The 18,046-nt window shown below is 44.0% G+C and overlaps 1 protein-coding gene across 3 annotated transcripts in view; it reads right to left on the bottom strand.

Moving 5' to 3' along the window:
- The window catches only part of CALN1 (calneuron 1), a 132,079-nt gene that overhangs the window by 26,884 nt on the left and 87,149 nt on the right, over window positions 1-18,046 (bottom strand). The window lies entirely within an intron of this gene.

Here is an 18,046-nt window from a genome sequence, read left to right as displayed (position 1 = left end):
TCAGTACTGTAAGCTATGTTTTAGATTTTACTTGAATCCAGAAATTGCTGAGCCAAGAGTACATTTTGGAGAACTGTGCCCTTTTCCTGCTAAGAGGAGTGGAAAGCGTCTCGATAGTTGGTAGAAATTTACTCGTGTTGCTGATAACTAACAGGAAAACCTGACACCACCTGCTCCTTTTTGTCTGTCCATAGAAATTGCGATCATTTGCCTTCCATGAATGGATAATACAGAGCTCATCAGCTTGTCACACGGCATTATGTTGAACAAGAACCCAGCCCGAGCCTTTACTTTGGTCAAAAAGCCTCAAAGTTTATGGGATTTCATAACAATTCACTTTGAAAATGTGCTATTTAATACTTTTGACTAAATGTGAAATTTCCCTCTGAAAAATGAAAGACAGAAACCAACTTGTTTGTCAAAGTTCCATTTTGGCAGTGTCTATCTTCGGTCAGCCAGGGGCAACATCTCAACACAAGCTTTAGTTACCACCTCAGATTCAGTGCGGTAGGTCTGAAATTCCCTAAATGTAGCACATCAGGCTGTGATCACACTTGCATCTGAGCTGCCAGATGTTTTGCTGTTGAGTTTGACTGGACTGGAAATAGGCAAAAAACAAAACAGAAGTAGATTGGGAACTGATTTCTTTGTTGAGTGTTATTAAAGTGGAAAAGGGATATTTTTATATATATGTATGTATGTATGTATGTATGTATATAAAAGCCAAACAAAATCATGAAATCCAGGCTGAATGCTCAGCTAATCAGTTGATTTTGCATTTTCAGTATGTCTTGCAAGAAAATAATGGCTGGGGTTTGGGAGGGGAGTTGTTTTTATGACTTTATTCTGAGACTCCTTCCCTGCTTGGCATTCCTTCTGAGAACTACTTACTTCATACACAAGTCCACATGCACACAAAAATAAACCAAAGATAAAGGAAACCTCAGCCAAAGCAGTAGGAAAAAGTGCCCAAACAGCAAAGAGAAGCAGTTAAATGCTTTTCAGTGAGGACTGGAAGAGAATGGAGCAGGCCTTCCCATGTGGGAGGCTATGGCCAAGGCTAAGGTGGTTTTTACAGTAGAAAGAAAACCATGCTTTGCATTTTATTGTTAGTCTGAAATCGTTTTACAACACTTTACACCAATATGTTGATCTCCACAGGGCTGGCTTTAAGCAAAATCCAAAATGCAATACTTACAGTCAGGAGCAAGAGAGGGGGAAAAAATCAAGTCTGCAGACAGGAAACATCTATTTTTCCCGAGAAACCAATGTTTTCTGGTAAAATGACAGATTGGATAAAAGAATAAATGCTCCCTGGATGTTTCACGGGGAGCAAGGCAGGGTAGCAAATCCCTCCTCTGCCTCCTAGAAAATGGGTAAATGCTTCTGTTGTGCCTTCTGGCCATGACAAAGGTTTGGCACAGAAATCTGTGCCATGCCAGAGCATGGAATGGTAGAAGCTTCTAGTTTTGGTCTGTGCAGTGTCAGCACTGTCTAACAGTTGTTCCTTTTTATGTTATCACTTCTGGTGACTTCAAAATGATGGCTTTTAACATCTTGTGCCATCCTGTGATGTCTTAACAACCTGATTTCCCAACATACACAGTGCGGTTGAGATGTACAGCCAAAGGGCTTAGGCCTAGGCTATTTGCTTTTCAACAGCAACACCACAGCATTCACAGTGTAAGTCATCTGTGATGCTCTGTAACACTGCTAGAAGAGGTTATGAATAAACTAAATGTATAAATACATACATACTTGCTATAATTTCTAATTATCCACTTCACAGGCAATTTGATACAATACATGGAGAGCAGGTGCCCCATTCTTCTCTGTTCCTAGGGACTATCTTGTCTAATTTTATTAGGATGAGATTTTTTGCTCTGAAGTATTTCAGATGCAACTAAAAAACAGATGGGGAAGGAAGATGCACATGGCCAGCATTAAAACCACACTGTCTGTGCTGAAATCTTTTGATGCAAGGAAAACTAATAAGCACAAGAACACTTTGGGACAGCAGCGGCTCAGCGAAATGCAGACAGGCTAGCAAATACAGGCAGGGGTGAGTGACTTGGGGAAAAAAGAGTTTTCTGGGCTTAACACACTGAATTTTGAGTTAAGTTCTGAGGTCCAGAGCTTTAGGAAATGGCTCTCTCTGCACAAAGGAGTTTGCTTGTGATGCTACCAAAGTGATTGCTGCTTGGTGATGCTGAGATCCTCCTCAGGGCTAAACCTGCCCGACTTCCATGAGTTTGAGAAGTGATGAGCTGGTGTAAGTAGATTTGCCCATGCGAATGTTCCCACCAATGCACCCCAAAGCACTCAGTCGTTGGAACTGATGAGCAAAGGCTTTGTGAGTCTTTAGCAGGAGGCATTCCAGTGAGGTTGCAATAGGAGTTTTTCAGTGATTGCCAAGCAGATAAACCTCTTTCATTAGCCATTTGCCATTTGCCATCACATTTCCCCTTCCTGCTGAGCCTACAGCCTGTCCCTCCGCTGCAATCCCTGCTGCCTCAGGAAGTTGAGGACAATAACCACTGTATCCCTCAGCATCACCAACTCCCTCAGATCTTATGCGGTCTGTTTTCAGGAACTGTAAAAACTGAAGCATCTATCAAGTCCAAAATTAATGAAAAAATTATCTTGTTGATCTGATCATAACCTAAAAACAAGTTCTGCCTGTGTGATAAGATTAGATACAGGGATTTCGGAAGTCATGCTCCCTTGATACCTTATTATACATTGAGACATTGCTCCAGGAGATGTTGAGTTCCTGCTTTCTGCATAGAATTTAAGAAATAAAATGTGCAGCACTTGGAGTTATTCCCTGAGGAGCCAGAGGACTGGAATGAGCGAAATAAGAGAAATCAGTGCACTTACAAGAATTGTTTCCAGGTATGGCTCTGCCACAGAGGTCCTATGGGCCAGACAGGAGAGGGTGCTTAAAATGGATGCCCAGGTCCATTTTGCCCAGAAAAAAAAGGGATGTTTCTGTCCATTGTATGGTGCATCAAAGAGAGGATGAGGAGGTTTGAATCCCACTGCCATGGCTGGCTGCAAAACCCAATCAGTGCAGAGGGAAGAGCACCATCTCTGCAGAGTTCCTCATGGACAGTGAGGGTGAGACATGAAAATATTGCTAATTAAAACCATTTGCTGATTTACTTTTCCCCCGAGCTACATGGAAATAACTTTCCAAAGCAATAGCCGAGCTGCTGCCTTTGCACTGCTCTGGTTTAGCAATTACAGCACAGAAGCAAGCAATCTTAGCACGATTCAGCACGGGCCTTTCATCTAGCAGCAGAGCTAATTACTTAGCATCTGCTTGTGGGTTATGTTACATGTTGGGTGTCTCAGAGACTGATTTCTGATGGAGGGGTGTACACCCTGACGAATGTCAGCTTACAGGTGCCACTGAGATGCTCTGGTTTTCCAAATGTGGCCCTATCACCTCTGAAAAATGTGCCTTATACCCTTAAGCAAGGCTCCTTATCCATTGTTACACAGTGAAAACCAGATTTTCTAGGTCAGAACACAGGAAATACTTTCAGCTGAGGTACCTTACCCCATTCTAAAGAGAAGAGAGACTTATGAATCACTGAGTTTATTATATTGAAAGAATGTGACTTTTTTATTGTCAGTGATATTTTAAGTCAGATCTGAAAGTCTGTAAATGCCTTGTTCACACTGAAAGCGAATGAGACTTCATCATCCAGCCACCCACGATGACCTGCAGATTGAGATGTAATATTACTGCCTCTTCAAATTCAATTGAATTGTCATTATGCCCCAAAGATCCTCCAATTTAGTAAATATAATGCAATTGGCTTTAAAAACCTTGACAGCAAATGCCCTCATTTTTCCAATTGTGGACCATTTTCAATCAACATCTAAATTAACAATTATTTTACCATTACAATCCAGCAATTCAAGAGATCCTGAAATCCTATATTAAGGCTTGAGCCCATCTCCAATATTAAAACTTTCCACTTTTGACTTCCATTTTAGTAATAGTCTGCTTCAAATATACAGATCTATTTGTGTTTGCTCCTGTTTCCTATTTGCTGTATCTTTGCTCTTTACTTTAGCATTATTAACAAGAAATGTTTTATTCAGATAGCAAGTAGAGGCTTTGACCTCTAGCTGCAGGTTTTCAGATGCAAAAATAAAGAACTCAAGTTCTCATAATAAAGTATCTTATTTATCCCCAGTTACAGGAAAGTTTTATCAAATGACTTATATATCTCATTTTCTTTGCAATTCATGATCCTGAATGTGATTACTATACTTGCCTGGGTTTTATATTAACACAGAGCATCAAGTTATTTTAAATGAGCTCTCTGCACATCCAGTGTAAAACAGCAGGACCTGCTGACAGAAACTCTCTGGAACTGTGTCCTGCTTCCTCCAGGTGTCTTATCAAACAACACCATTTTTCACCCCTTTGCTAAGGTTCTTATAGAACACATCACTCCATAAGGCAGCCCTTGGAGTTAAGGGATGCATCTCCTGCCTATGACTAACACAGAGGGAATACAGATGAAGTGGCAGCCCTGGATGAAGTCAGGAGACACCAGAGACTCTTGTGCATTCAGGTAACCTGCAAAACTTGAGGAAATGTTTACACACATCATCCAACAAATAAATGCACCCCCAGTGTTTTCCAGATTATTGTCAGAAACCTGTATCTTCATTTCAAACAGATAATATAATCCCTAGGCCATGAGGTGAGCATCTTCACAGAGCTCCTTCACAAGGGCTGAGAGGTTTCTACCTGTCTGCAGTGCAGTGGGACCTGCCAACTAGGCTCACTTTAGCATCTGCAAACAAAAAATCAATTGCTGCATCCCAGCTGAGGGGAGTTGGCCAAGTGCAAAATGAGAACAAAACAAAAAGCCTGCAATGCTGAAGGCTGATGCATTCCATGTACCAGCCGTATTTCCTGCGCTATTACAGCCAGACCCAGCTCCTGGTCAGATTTGCCACAAATCACTACTTTATATTTTCTGTAACCACAGAGAGTCAAGAAACATCTAATTTACTTCTGAGCGAGCCTCAATGAAGCTGTGAAGGAACACAGGGATGTTAGCTTTTGAGGCTCTGGGTATGCCAAGTGTCACAGGGGTTTCACCATGGGTAGATGACACTGATGCAAAGAACAGCTACTCCAGATTGCTCAAGTGCATGTGCAGCACTAAAAAACTTTGCAGAGCCTGAATAGTCCTCTGCAAATCTGTGTCAAAACCTGGCCTTGGGCAGCACCTCCCACCCCTTGCTTTCCAGCATCTCCTACCTCCTGCCTAAAGCCTGAGCAGGTTGTCCAGGGCTCTGTCCACTTGGGTTTTGAATATCCTCAAGGACAGAGAATCCAATAATGCAATAATTTCTGAAAATCACTTTAGAGCAAGGAGCAGAAACAGTGTTTACCCAAGGCAGGAATACCATACAAATTAGCCATGCTTTGTTCAGCCTGGAGAAGAGAAGGCTCTGGAGAGACCTTAGAGCAGCTGCCAGTGCCTAAGGAACTAGCAAGAAACCTGAAGAAGGGCTTTGGACAAGGGCCCGTAGGGACAGAACAAGGGGAATGGCTTTAACCTGCCAGAGGGGAGATGGAGATGAGCTCTTAGGCAGAAGCTCTCTCTAGGGAGCCCCCCCCCCCGTAGCCCCAGATCCACCTCTGGGGCAACAGTACAAGATGGATATGGACCTGTTGGAGCAAGTCCAGAGGAGGCCATGGAGATGCTGCAAGGACTGGAGCAGCTCTGCTCTGGAGCCAGGCTGAGAGAGCTGGGCTGTGTCAGCCTGGAGAAGAGAAGGCTCCTGAAGGGGAGACCTTAGAGCAGCTCCAGTGCCTAAAGGGGCTGCAGGAAACCTGGAGAGGGGCTTGGGACAAGGGCCTGTAGGGACAGGCCAAGGGGAATGGCTTTAACCTGCCAGAGGGGAGACTGAGCTGAGCTCTTAGGCAGAAGCTCTTCCCTGTGAGGGTGCTGAGGCACTGGCACAGGGTGCCCAGAGAAGCTGTGGCTGCCCCATCCCTGGCAGTGTTCAAGGCCAGGTTGGACACAGGGGCTTGGAGCAAGCTGCTCTAGTGGAAGGTGTCCCTGCCTGTGGCAGGGGTTGGAACTGGATGAGCTTTAAGGTCCCTTTCAACCTAAATCATTCTATGATTCTGTTTTCTAGGACTGACCCAGAGGCCTTAACTTTTATATTAATCATGTACAGATCGGTAACGGGGGAAAACTAAAAGCAATTATGCACTCAGGGATTGATCAGAGAAGCCAGTATTCATTGGCCAGGCTGTGCAAAGCCTTCTGCAACCACATGCTTTAAGAGTAAATCATGCTATTAGCACACAAGGATGCTAAATTATTGTCTCTGTGGGACTGAACTACACTAATTCCCTTTTCTCCTCTCTTTGAGGTGAGCAGCTTTTCAAGATTAACAGAGTCATTTAACACAGAGCTTCTATACTCATATATATATTGTCATACAGCTGTCTGTAATGAGGTATGCAGGAGTATTTGTACATCTCCTTCTGTTTACCCCTTTCTATTAAAGGAATTAAGATAAGTGTCCTAGACTTGACCTGCTGAAAAACATACCAATTTCTGGTCCAAAAGCATCATCAACATGACTGTACTGTACCAGCACAGAAAAAGCACAAACCACTGCCCTGATAGGATAAAGGTAAAGGGCATATCAGGCAAGGGCTACATCACACACCTCAGTGGGCACAGGAGCATCACAAACCTGTTGCATGACTGAAGGTACCCATGCTATGGCAGTGACAGCATGTTGAGCCATGGAGGGGAAACCACACACAGCAACATCAGAGCCACAAAAGGAAAACTGCTGACATGAGGGAGAATGACAAAAGGCAACATAAAGGCTTAACTGGGACTCTATTAACCATTCAGTTCTCTAACAAGCACTCTGGGGTGCACTAAAACCAGTCAAGAGTTAGAAAAGCATCTGCTGCCAGTCATGTTGTGGTAGGTAAGGCAGTGATGTTCCCTGCCTTGGACTGACTCAGGGCCCCTGCCATGGTAGCATTTCTGAGACATCAGAGCCCAAGCGTCTACTTATAGGCAGCACCCAGCAATTGTGACCCAAATTCATACACAAACTCTAAGCCTAGGATTTAATTTTGCAGGTGCTAAACTAACTGGATGGAGATTTAATTCCAGGAGCAATTTAGATGTCTATCAAATGGCATATACAAGACAGGAGTGGAGGTTTTGAAAACAGCCAGAGCCAGGCAATGATAATGCAAACAATCATATGAAGATTTAGCTGTGGGCACCAACTCTTAATGAGGTTCATAATGACCTTGTCTGAATAAGAACTGGGATGTTTCTGTATGTCATGGAAGAGAAACACTCAGAAAAGGAAAGTTTGAAGCAGTCTTCTCAGCAAAGACTATACTTGATTCACATTTAGAAATTGAGTGTGTGTATATATATATATATATACACACACAAAATCAAGATACCATATTCACTAGAAATTTCTGAGATGCAATAAACCATACACCATGGAATTCCTGAAATCATAAATTCCTATTGCAATTAAAATGTTAACATCATCTACATTTCTCCTATGCACCAGTGTGATGGACCACTTCCAGTATGTTTCTTCCCACATGTCCCATGCCTTTTCTGCTGCAAATGAAATTATTCCTACCTTTGCTTCCCATCTGCTCCTACATGCACATACAGCACGTACTCAGGCTTTCGTGATGCCAGCAGTAACATGTCTGATGCTGGGGCACTTATTTGGGAATGGTAAGTGAAGTCAGTAGCGATTATCAAACAGAGGCAGGGTGGAAGTGCAGAGAGGATTAGAGTTTTTTCTAGTGAATTTTAATGGACTTTAATCAGCCACTCTACGTTGATTACCATAAACCTTTTGAGTTTACGTTCCACATGCAAGTATGCATGACGGTGATTGATACGGGGTTTAACTCACCTAATTTAATTCCTCTACAGTAATCAAGTCAGCTGTCTCTAAAGCAATCAGAACGACCTGTGTGGGGAGATGAGAAGAGCTTGGCACAGCCTGAGGCTCTCCCAACCTTTCCCCTGCCCCTGGTCTTCCACCAGACCCTGCTTGTCCTAGACCAAAACCAGAAACACCACTAGGGACAGCTAGTCACAAATAGGAGCTGTAAGAAAAGCATGATGCAGGCTACCAAAGGAGTGATTGTTCTTTGTGTATGGATTATGATCATCTTTACTCCATGGGAACCCAGGAAGATCAGTAGGAAGTTTGCAGAGAGAACAATCCACCAATGCAACCTACAAAATACACTCAAATAATGGTACAGTAATATTTGGAAGGATCTGTCATCTGTCACCAATCATAAAGGTACCTGCCCTAAATCATTTCTACTCACTTGGTAGCTAGCCAAGCTACGTGTAGAAGCCAGAATGCCGTACCCAACAATTACATGTGACAAATTACTATGAATTTTAAAAATGGAAAAAACCCCATCAAATATGCTAAAGTCATTTTCATTTTGCCAGCTCCTAAATGGATTCATTTTCTGTTACAAATGATATAATAAAAAACCTTTCTTTGATTTGTTTGCTGGAAAACATGCCCCAGCTAAATAAGAATGCTGTGTTACTTGTGAGTAAAAAAAAAAAAAAGGCACATTTAAAAATGTGTTGATAAAAAATGGGGATGTATTCAGTAAAAACAATGCAGAAATTCTGGGAATAATGGCAATTTCAAAGAGTCTTTGATGTAAGTTTCACTTGGGAAAAATCAGAGGGTAATTTTTCATTGGATCCGCAAAACCACATTGATCACCTCTAATCATCAGCATAACTATTCTCGAAGGTATCACCCAGCTATCCTAAATGAAAACTCCATGTCAATAAGGGAGGAAGGAGCACAGCACAAATTGGCAAAATTCAACTCTTCCCTTAGCTCCTAAGATCCCAATCTTGAAAGATTTATGCTGCCATTTTTCTGACTCTGTCATTATGCCCAGCATGAATCAAGAAGATGCAAACCTAAGCATAAATGTAAATCATACCAGCAAGCTGACCGCAAGATCCATAGTTTGGGTTCAGATAGCCAGCACACATAACCTTCCAGCCCAGAAGGCGGCTTTGGGCCTCGTCCAGCCCTGTCCCACATGCGTTTTCTTGTTCTCCTTTCACCTCTATTCTGAGGCATGTGAAGCACTCAACTGATGCCTGTTTTCCCCTAAATCAAGTGCTTAAATGGGACTAAACTGAGGCCCGTCCTACATAGGAAGAAACAGGAAGCTAAGCAAAAGAGGCGGAAGGTGACTCCAGACACACCACGACCAGAGTGGACATCCCTCATAGTGGTTTCTTCTTGTTTTCCTGAACCTTTTACAAAGTTAGCAACAAAAATCCTAGGGAAGATGTATTCTCTTTGTGCAGCACTTCAGTGCACACCTTTCCTTGAGCCAAATCAGCAGCTCCTGGGGAAGGGTTATTGTCATTTGATTCTGTGGTTATAATATATTCCACTTTTGCTCTGAAACTGCCCTTAGGATTCAAGCACTTTTGAATGTCAGTGGGAAAAAGGGATACAGTCTACTGAAGGCTATTTGAATAACTACAGGAGCATTTCTGAGCCAGAGGTTCAGCAGAGGTTTCACACCAGTTTCTAATAAAGAAAGAATCTAGCACTGGGGAAAGGATATGTTATAATCTAACATACTGACCAATTTTGTGGAAACATGTGCCTGAATACCAACTAGCCACCAAATAAATATTAATACTAGCTCAGTTCTCTCTTAACACAAAGGACACAAGTGCTGGAAGCTGAGGTTCATGGGTTTATCTTCACAGGGAATCGCAGTTCCTGAAAGCCCTGAAATCTGGCACCTACGTGCAGCCTGTCTGCCTTTCTGACAGCTCTGTTCAGATTCTGCTCCTCTAAAAGGCACCAATTTATTTCATTTTTCTTTTCATTGCTCTGTCACTTCCAAAAGTTCGAAGGAATTGGAGCTTTGTGCATGTGGGGGGAGCTGATGGATTGACAGCGACGTCTTGTACTAATAATCCCCTGAGCAAGCCAGCCTCGGGGGAAAAACATCTAAACTAACACACTTGGCAAGATTAGAAAGAGATTAAAAACATGCAAAGCATTTCCATATGATTGCTTTTCCCCCATCTTTTCTCCAGGGGAAGGTAACTCCTACGCTCTGCTCCAAAAATAGGGCACTTCCATGAACTCCACTGTGGACTTCGTTGGGATACCTCTTGATGTTTGTGTCTCTGCTCAGAGTAGGAAAGTTGGACAAGTGCATCTCTGGAGGGAACTCCAGCATTAACGTGACTCAAACTGAACAGAGACCTTTCCCTTACACACCACATCTGCTTATCAAAATATGTTTTGAAGGCTTTCCAACAGGCTCGCACATACATTGTGCTCACACAATGTAAGCTTGCACATACATTGACTACTTCCACAGCTTCCTCGGGTTTCTCTGGACTGCTGCCATAAGCATCTGCACCCCGGCCCACTTTCTTGACTGTGAACAAAAGCACTGGGTTGCACAATTATTTATTTTAATTGCCACTTCGTAGTGTTGAGTGTTACTCAATGATGAGAATACAAATAAAAAGAATTTGTTTGTGGCACTACAGACTACATCAGGACTCCCAGCTCTGGAGACTGCATGGACCTCAGAGTATAAGATTGCTTTCTTCAGCACAGAAATATAACCGAACTTTCACAGGTAGTCAAATGATGGTGCAGAAAACACACAGAGAAAGAAATATTTTCTTAATGAAGTGGTAAATTTGTTTGAAGACAGACCTTAAGTAATTTCTCCTGAAGATCAGCACGTTTCCACCCACTTGGTAAAACTACATTATGCCTCTCATGGGAAATTGTATTAATAAAGTCAGACCGTGGGGAAGGAGCTACCATATCCTGTTAGGCTCAGCCAGCGTGGTGGCACTGTTTGCCACCACAAGAGGAGGTGTTCACATGTTGTCAGTGCCTGCATATCACCCATCAGCCCATTAAATTCTTGCCAAACAGTAAAAAAACCCTAAACCAAAGTGCAGCAGGTCTGTTGGCAGCACTTATAGGATTAGCTCTTGAAGAAACCAAGGCAAAAGCCTGTGGCCCAGACCCTGCCCCTACTCCTGCCAACAGAGAGGTCAGCAAAGGAGAATGGAAGAAAATGGGGTCTCAGGACCACAAGTGCCTGTTAGACAGCCATGTCCCCATCTTCCCCCATCCTTAGGTGGAGGGCAGGCACAGGATGGAGCTGGCTGTGTCTGCTGCATGGCCAGGGCATCTCCATCCTGATGGCCAGGGAAGAACATCCACTCTGACGACCAAGAAAAAACCTCTGTATGGACGGCTGATGTTTCTTTGCAGTTCTCAATTTGCATTCTTTCTTTTCTTTTCAGTTTTTTTTTTCCCTTTTTACCCAAAAGAGTAATTTTTATTTTTAGCTTTTCTTTCACACAAAAAGTTGGTTTTTTCTTTCTAAACACATTTGTTGCAGACAGTTGCCAACACCTTAGCTTTTTCTCTGTGTGTTTATGAGTGATGGAGTGTTTTTTCTCCTAGTTTTCTCCTCTTTTTTTTTGTTTAAAACCTTAGTGAGACTTCCACAATGTTTTTACTCCACTGAAGCCCAGGGCTTGAGGCAGGGCAATGGCTAATTTCCATCTCAAACTGGGGATTCAGATAGTGTCCTCTGTTGACAAATGAATTGTGGATCCTTACATGCCCTTCTCTCTGTGCAAAGAGGAGCGGATCCTGAGACCTGGTGCTGGTCTAGTATTTAAGAAGTGGTGGAGCCTCAGCTCTGGAAAAAACTCCTTCCCAGTGTTGGGAGAGCAGGTGATAAGGGATTTGAAGCCAGAACTCTTGCCCTTGAAACACCCCTGCATGAAACCTGCCACCTCCACTCTACCACCTGATGGTGCCTTTCAAAAACCTCGATGTGCATTCAAAGACAAAAACATCCACCCCAATGAAGCCAGCACCAGAGATGTGCTCTGCTACTCAGAGGTGCTGGGGAGACTGACCCCTCTCAGCAAGGAGCCCACAAAAAGCAAGAAAATCTCTTCCACACCCATGTTTCAAGTACCCATGCACACATCAGATGATGATCAGACACTTTGACCTTTCCTATGCAGTGCTCCTTATATCTCTGAGCAAATCACTGAGAAAACCACAGAGCAGTTCCTATTTCACTCATCAGATAGGGGCAAAAAGCCCCCCAGTGACACACGGAGATGCTGACTGAGTTTATATATAAGCTGATAAAGAAAAAAAATAACCTCTGTACCATAAGAGCTAGATGAAGCATATGTACATGAGTGCTCTGAGTATGCACAAAGCCAAATCACCACCTGCCAGGACAGCCGCACACCGCCACCCAGCAGGCAGGATGACTCTTGATATAAACTGCCTGCTTTAAATAGGCTTTGAACAAAAGCTCTAGTGCATTTCTGAAGGCTAAGTGTATAAGTAAGCTGTTTGAAGCTAAAAAACACAGCTCGACAATGAAGTCTTGCTTTTCTCCTGCTGTTGGTGCCAGCCGTGCTTTGGTTCACAACTGCTTTCAAAACTTTGCTATTTCCACTGTCTCCAGGTTTGAGCTATAAAATTGTTCCTGATGTCTTGAGAAAACTGACTTTGTTACATGGAAAAATGTGTGCTGGTGAAAAAGAGGTCCCTCCATAGAAATAGGTAACAGTAAGGGCACCCAAACATTATTGCTCACTCCTGCCTGTTGGCAAGTTCATACACTTGAACAGGGGTTACAGGGATGTCTCACTACCCAAGGACAGCCTTACAACCATGATCTAGGCCATGAACCTCTCCAATGTTCACATCTACACTAGCAGCTATGATAGGACTTCTGTGCTGGATGTGCAGACTACAAACAAAGATGGATTCATCACCTGCAAGGATTTCACTGTGTTGCAACAACCACCATTGAGTGCAACATGAAAATGTCTTTGTCAACAAAAGAAGATTTAATAATGCAACCACAACTGTTCTCCTTCCACTAATAATAGCCTCATCACTGTCAGAGCTGGCTTCCAGCACATAAATCAAAAAGGCATTTGAAACCCTTGTTGGGACTCATCAGATGGCATTCAGATGTCCCTAGTGCACATGCCTCCATCTGAGCCACTTTCCAGACTTCTTTTATACCAAATGAAGAAATATTGGCACTTTTGAAGCATCATGAAGAATTATTGGCACTTTTGAAGCATGATGAAACTATTCCTGAGGTTGATGTTTAAAGCAGACCCCTTGAATTTCAACGGAGAAGTGGCTGGCCTGGCCAGCCCTTCCATGAGAGACAAGCTGTTCTGTCGGCAATGCCATGGTCTGCAGTGGTGGGGGACAGTTGGATCTATTACCATGTGAAATTGCACACAGAGACTCAAACGCTTTCTTTGCAGCTCCAGCAAGGCTAATTTGCCACCATCATATTAGCTCCTCTGCAGGGATAACAGGAGAAAACTCACATACTGGGAGAAATTGCATTAGGTTTATCTACTGAACTTCATAAAGAAAAATCCCTGTCTAAGCAAAATCATCTTAGCAGCAAGCCAGGCACTACTGAAGGCAGTGCAGCTCGACACGGCTCCTTGTCCCCTGCCTTCCCTCCCACACCGTCACCCAACAAAGCTTCTCCATACTGCCCTGTGCCGCTGAGGTTCCTAGACATTTTCTCCTTCATTTCACTCTATTAAACCACTAATTGATTGACCAGATCAAGAAAACCCAGATCTCTCCCCCGGGACACTGTTGCATTTGTAGTGGCAACTGATTACGGATGGGCAGTTTTGCACAGCAAATCATTAAAGCATCAGCAGCCATGCTGGGAAGATGAAACCATGTGTTCCATCCCAGGCATGTCCCTGTGCTCTCCAGTGCTCACACCCCGCTGTGAGTCGCCTTCACCTCCCTGAGCCTCCTGCCTAGACAGTGCCAGATGCAATACCATGCACATGGATGTGGTCCTTGCGCCATTTTCCTGCATCCAGGGAGCAAAACGTCATGTGGTGCATGCTGCTGAGCCTGCTGGATGAGGAGCAGTGGGGATTCTGCTGTCTCTGGCCTCTTCTTGGCTATCTCTCCTTCCTTGCACAGGGGTGCGACAGGATCTAGCTTCAGCTATACAGACTCATCCACCAAAGATCATAAAACCAGTGTACTCCTTTCCTTAGCTAAAGGTGTATGGGAGACTGGAGAGGGGAAAAGGCTTTTCCAAGCACAGAACACGAGCAGCTGCTGATCTGCTCTGTTTGCAGGACCTGCCTCCCCAGTCCTATGTCTTTCCCCCCAAAAAAATGCAGAGACATATCTATAGTGAAAAATGAGCTCCATGAGCAGCATCTCCCCAGCCCAAAGCACTGCATTGGTATTCTAGTCTTCCCACTCCTGCAAAGCAGCCTTATTTATCCCAAACCAACCAGCCTGCTGCTGAACACCAATGAATTACACCAGATGATACCTGATGTGATGAATGGGCACCATGTCTGAGTAGATGACTCAATGCCACCCCCTTGTGCAAGACAAAGCTTCCAGATACCCTTGCACAGGGAACGCATAGGCTGAAATGGTGTTCTGTGCAGCTTCCATGTGCAGACAGCAGAAAGAAAAGGAAAACCAATAAAAATAGTCAACGTTTTGCTTCTCAAATGATCATCACACAACATATTGACTTTTCCAAATAATCTCATCAGAGTTGCTAGGCACAGAATTTATCCTGCAGCCGATGCAGATGCTGTTGTTTCACCATTCAAACTTGTTCTGACTTCAGAAAGCATTTTAGCCAAGACAGAGTGGTTTATTTTAATTAAAAGCCTATAAGCCAAGATTATTATTTCTTCTGTTGCTTACCCCCAGGGTCTGGAGATCCTCTACAACACATCCTGTGCCAACAATTTAACACTTGTGCCTGAAGGTCTTTGCAGTTAAAAACAATCTGGGCAAAAACTGTAAATTAATATGAAATCCCAGTTTCTCCTCTCTTTTCATCCCTCTCACTGGCTCAGAATAGCAGGACACAGTGGACAGATTTGGAGTCTGTTAATCAAAAAAAGGAGCTAATATTTACCAGTAGCAATGTTTGTCTTTTCTGTAATGCTCTTGATCTAAATTGCTCTCCAGTCCTGAATGCCATGTGTTGGAAATGCATCAAAACTCACTTATACAAAGCACAGCCCTTGTCACTTAACTGGAACCAGACTCTTATTCCCTGAGGTCTGGAAAAACAAATTCTCATGCCTTAAAACTGATCAAGTAGCATCTCCATGACCATGAAACAGCTACTGCATCATTGCAAAACCACTGATGGACACACTGGAGGAGACCAGCTTCAGAACAGTAAGTGTGAGCACCAGCAGGAGCAGCTCAGAGAAGGCAGGAAGAGGAAGATGAGTGATGGGTGGCCACTCTTTAAGTACAGGGGGAAAATGATGGAGATGGAAGTGGGAAGAAACCCTGTGAGGGATCTGGTAGGTCCAGCACCCCTGCACAGGCTTCTTCCTACTGTTATCCAAAACAGGGTTCAATAGATACTCCCAAAATCTCACCTATATAATAAACACAGACCCTTTGGAAGCAGCCAAAGGGGATGTTTGAATCATTGCTGAAAGCATACCATGGTATGTCTGCCCCAAACCAGACACAATGGGGGCTCATTGGGTGCTGCCAGCCTTCAAACTACTTCTGACAATGCTCCTGTACACTGAGGACTGGCTAATGCTTACCAGGCAGCTGTGATTTAAGAAAAAATATCTCAGACAATTTAAGACTCTCTTAAACATTTAAGACATTTAAAGATGTCTGTGCATGGGTACATGTTACTTCCATTTGCATGCAGTTGGCAGGAGGATGATGAAACCATTTGGAAATACAAATGGTGCAAGAGGCACCCAGGGGTGCTCTCCACAGAACTGCTTGGTGTGTTCTGCATCTCACTTCGGAAAGACACTTTGCAGGATGGAACGGAGTCCATGTTTCCTCAGCTCTCCTGTTATTGATGGTCTATATTGACTTGGCTTAAAATAGTATTTGCAGGATGGTTTTTCCCTCCCCTTAAATACTTCCCAACCCGGCTGAGGGACCACAGAGGGCCATTCTAACTGGAGCAGAACTGATCGCTGCTGCTACCTGAGAAAGAAACACACACACATATGACTCAATTTAAAGGCCACATGGGAAATCAAGGAGGAAAAATACATCTGAGAGACCCTCCACATCTCCACTCCCTACCAATGCTCAGGTCTCAGCTGAATGCTGCTTTTCTCAGGCTGACCACTGCTCTTTAGGCCATACATATGATAGGACTGATGTACCCTTTCCCTATTATTCCAAGCCTCACTCTTCCATGTGTTATCCCTCTCTCTCTTCTCTATTCTTCTGCTTCTACCCCTTCCCCGTCTACTGCAGCCCCACTGCTGTTGTAAGATCCTTTCCTTCTGCAGCTTTTGCCATCTGGAACTGCCTTCCTGTACCCCACCAACTCACAGCTTTATCTGCAAATGCATCTCCAGGCCCTCACCTGCTCCTCTGAATTCCACCCTCCTTCTGCTGCTGCTTATTATTTAACTCTGTTACTGCATTATTTAAAGTGTTATTAGGGCACTTGGAACAGAATTTGCACAAAGTGCCACAGTATAGTAAAAGCTGGACCCTCTGCACAAATACCCAAGAGACAATTTGAAGGGAAGCTGTTTGAATGGAAGAGGGAACTTTCTAGATGCCCACACAGATTCCCTCTCCCCTTGGCACTGGTATAAGAGCCTCTTCAAGATGCCTTTTACTGCCTGTAGCGTTGGGGTGAGGTTTCATGGTAGCATTGCGCAGCCAGCTGACACCAGAGTCTCTTCTTATCCCACCCTCACTGTCCTTGTCACCTAGTACCAGTCACATCCACAGGCTTGTGGCACTATCCCATCCTTAAAATCATTCCCTGGGGATGGCTGCAGGGGTGAAGTGCTCTATCAGCAGCCCAGACTCACTCCTCTCCCTGCCGTTCCCATCCAGCAAATGTGAAAATTGCATGTCAAAGGGATATGGAAACACAGCCAAGCCCCAGTTCCAAAAAGGGCTTTGTTTCAATGCAGATATAATCCCACTGGAGATAATGCAGATGCATAAATGTTTTGCTTAAGGACAAGGTGACTTATGGCCCTGCAGATGGCTTCATAAAGCCAGGTAGGAATGGGCAAAGGAGGGAACCTGTTTCCTGAATGACACTAACATATGTGAGGTTTTTCTTGCTTTTTCTTTGGGAATAAGCAGCAAAATTACTGTATTCTTCATGAGCTCTCCTACCCCAGGAGAACTGAAATCTGAGATTAAATCTTCTCTTCAAGGGCTTTGAAATCCAGGAAAGTGCTATGTAAAGAGTTGTATTTTTACCCTTACAAGTAAAAGACCATAAACATTTTTGCTGAGGCCCTGGAGCACTTGTTCAATTCAGCCAAAGCTTTGTTGCCTGCAGACAACCCCCAGGGCTGTCCCTTTCCATCATGAGGCTGCTTTCCTGAAGCCTCTGCCCTCTTTTCACTCATCCCACTGCAGCCTGAGGGGCACAAGGGCCGTTGTCCCCACTGCATGAAAGAGCATGATGAAAGCTCAGACCCAGCATCCTGCTGCTCTAAAACCAGAGCACACATCCTCCCTGCCTTGCTTCCTCTGAGCAAAGCCACCACAGGCATTTACACAGGCTGACGGGTCACTAAATGGTGGCAAGTTAACCTGTGAGCTGAATTTTAGGGAGGGCTCCAGACTTCTCTGCTTCTCTATCAGAGAATTCAGCCCGTGAATTTGATCTTCCCAGTGGGTATTTCTGCTTCTTAGATAGCTCCAGCAAGGCCAGTTCCACTGGGGGGTCTAGAAAGCACCAGTGGCTCAGTGGGACAGCGATGGTGCTTCCTCTTCTCCCCATTGCTCATGTGCTGGGATGAGGCTTGCAAGGCACAATGAAGGCAATGAAACATTCATGACTACCACGTTCCTGCCCCTCATGGTGTATGTTTAGCTCTCATGTCCCCACAGA

Source organism: Neopsephotus bourkii, unplaced genomic scaffold (assembly GCF_033783945.1).
Source record: "Neopsephotus bourkii isolate Nb327-2 ecotype Australia unplaced genomic scaffold, CSIRO-AGI_Nbou_v1 NB_1154, whole genome shotgun sequence".
NCBI classification, from domain to species: domain Eukaryota; kingdom Metazoa; phylum Chordata; class Aves; order Psittaciformes; family Psittacidae; genus Neopsephotus; species Neopsephotus bourkii.
The sequence above is the reverse complement of the archived record's forward strand: the minus strand, read 5'-3'. Positions and strand labels throughout refer to the sequence as shown.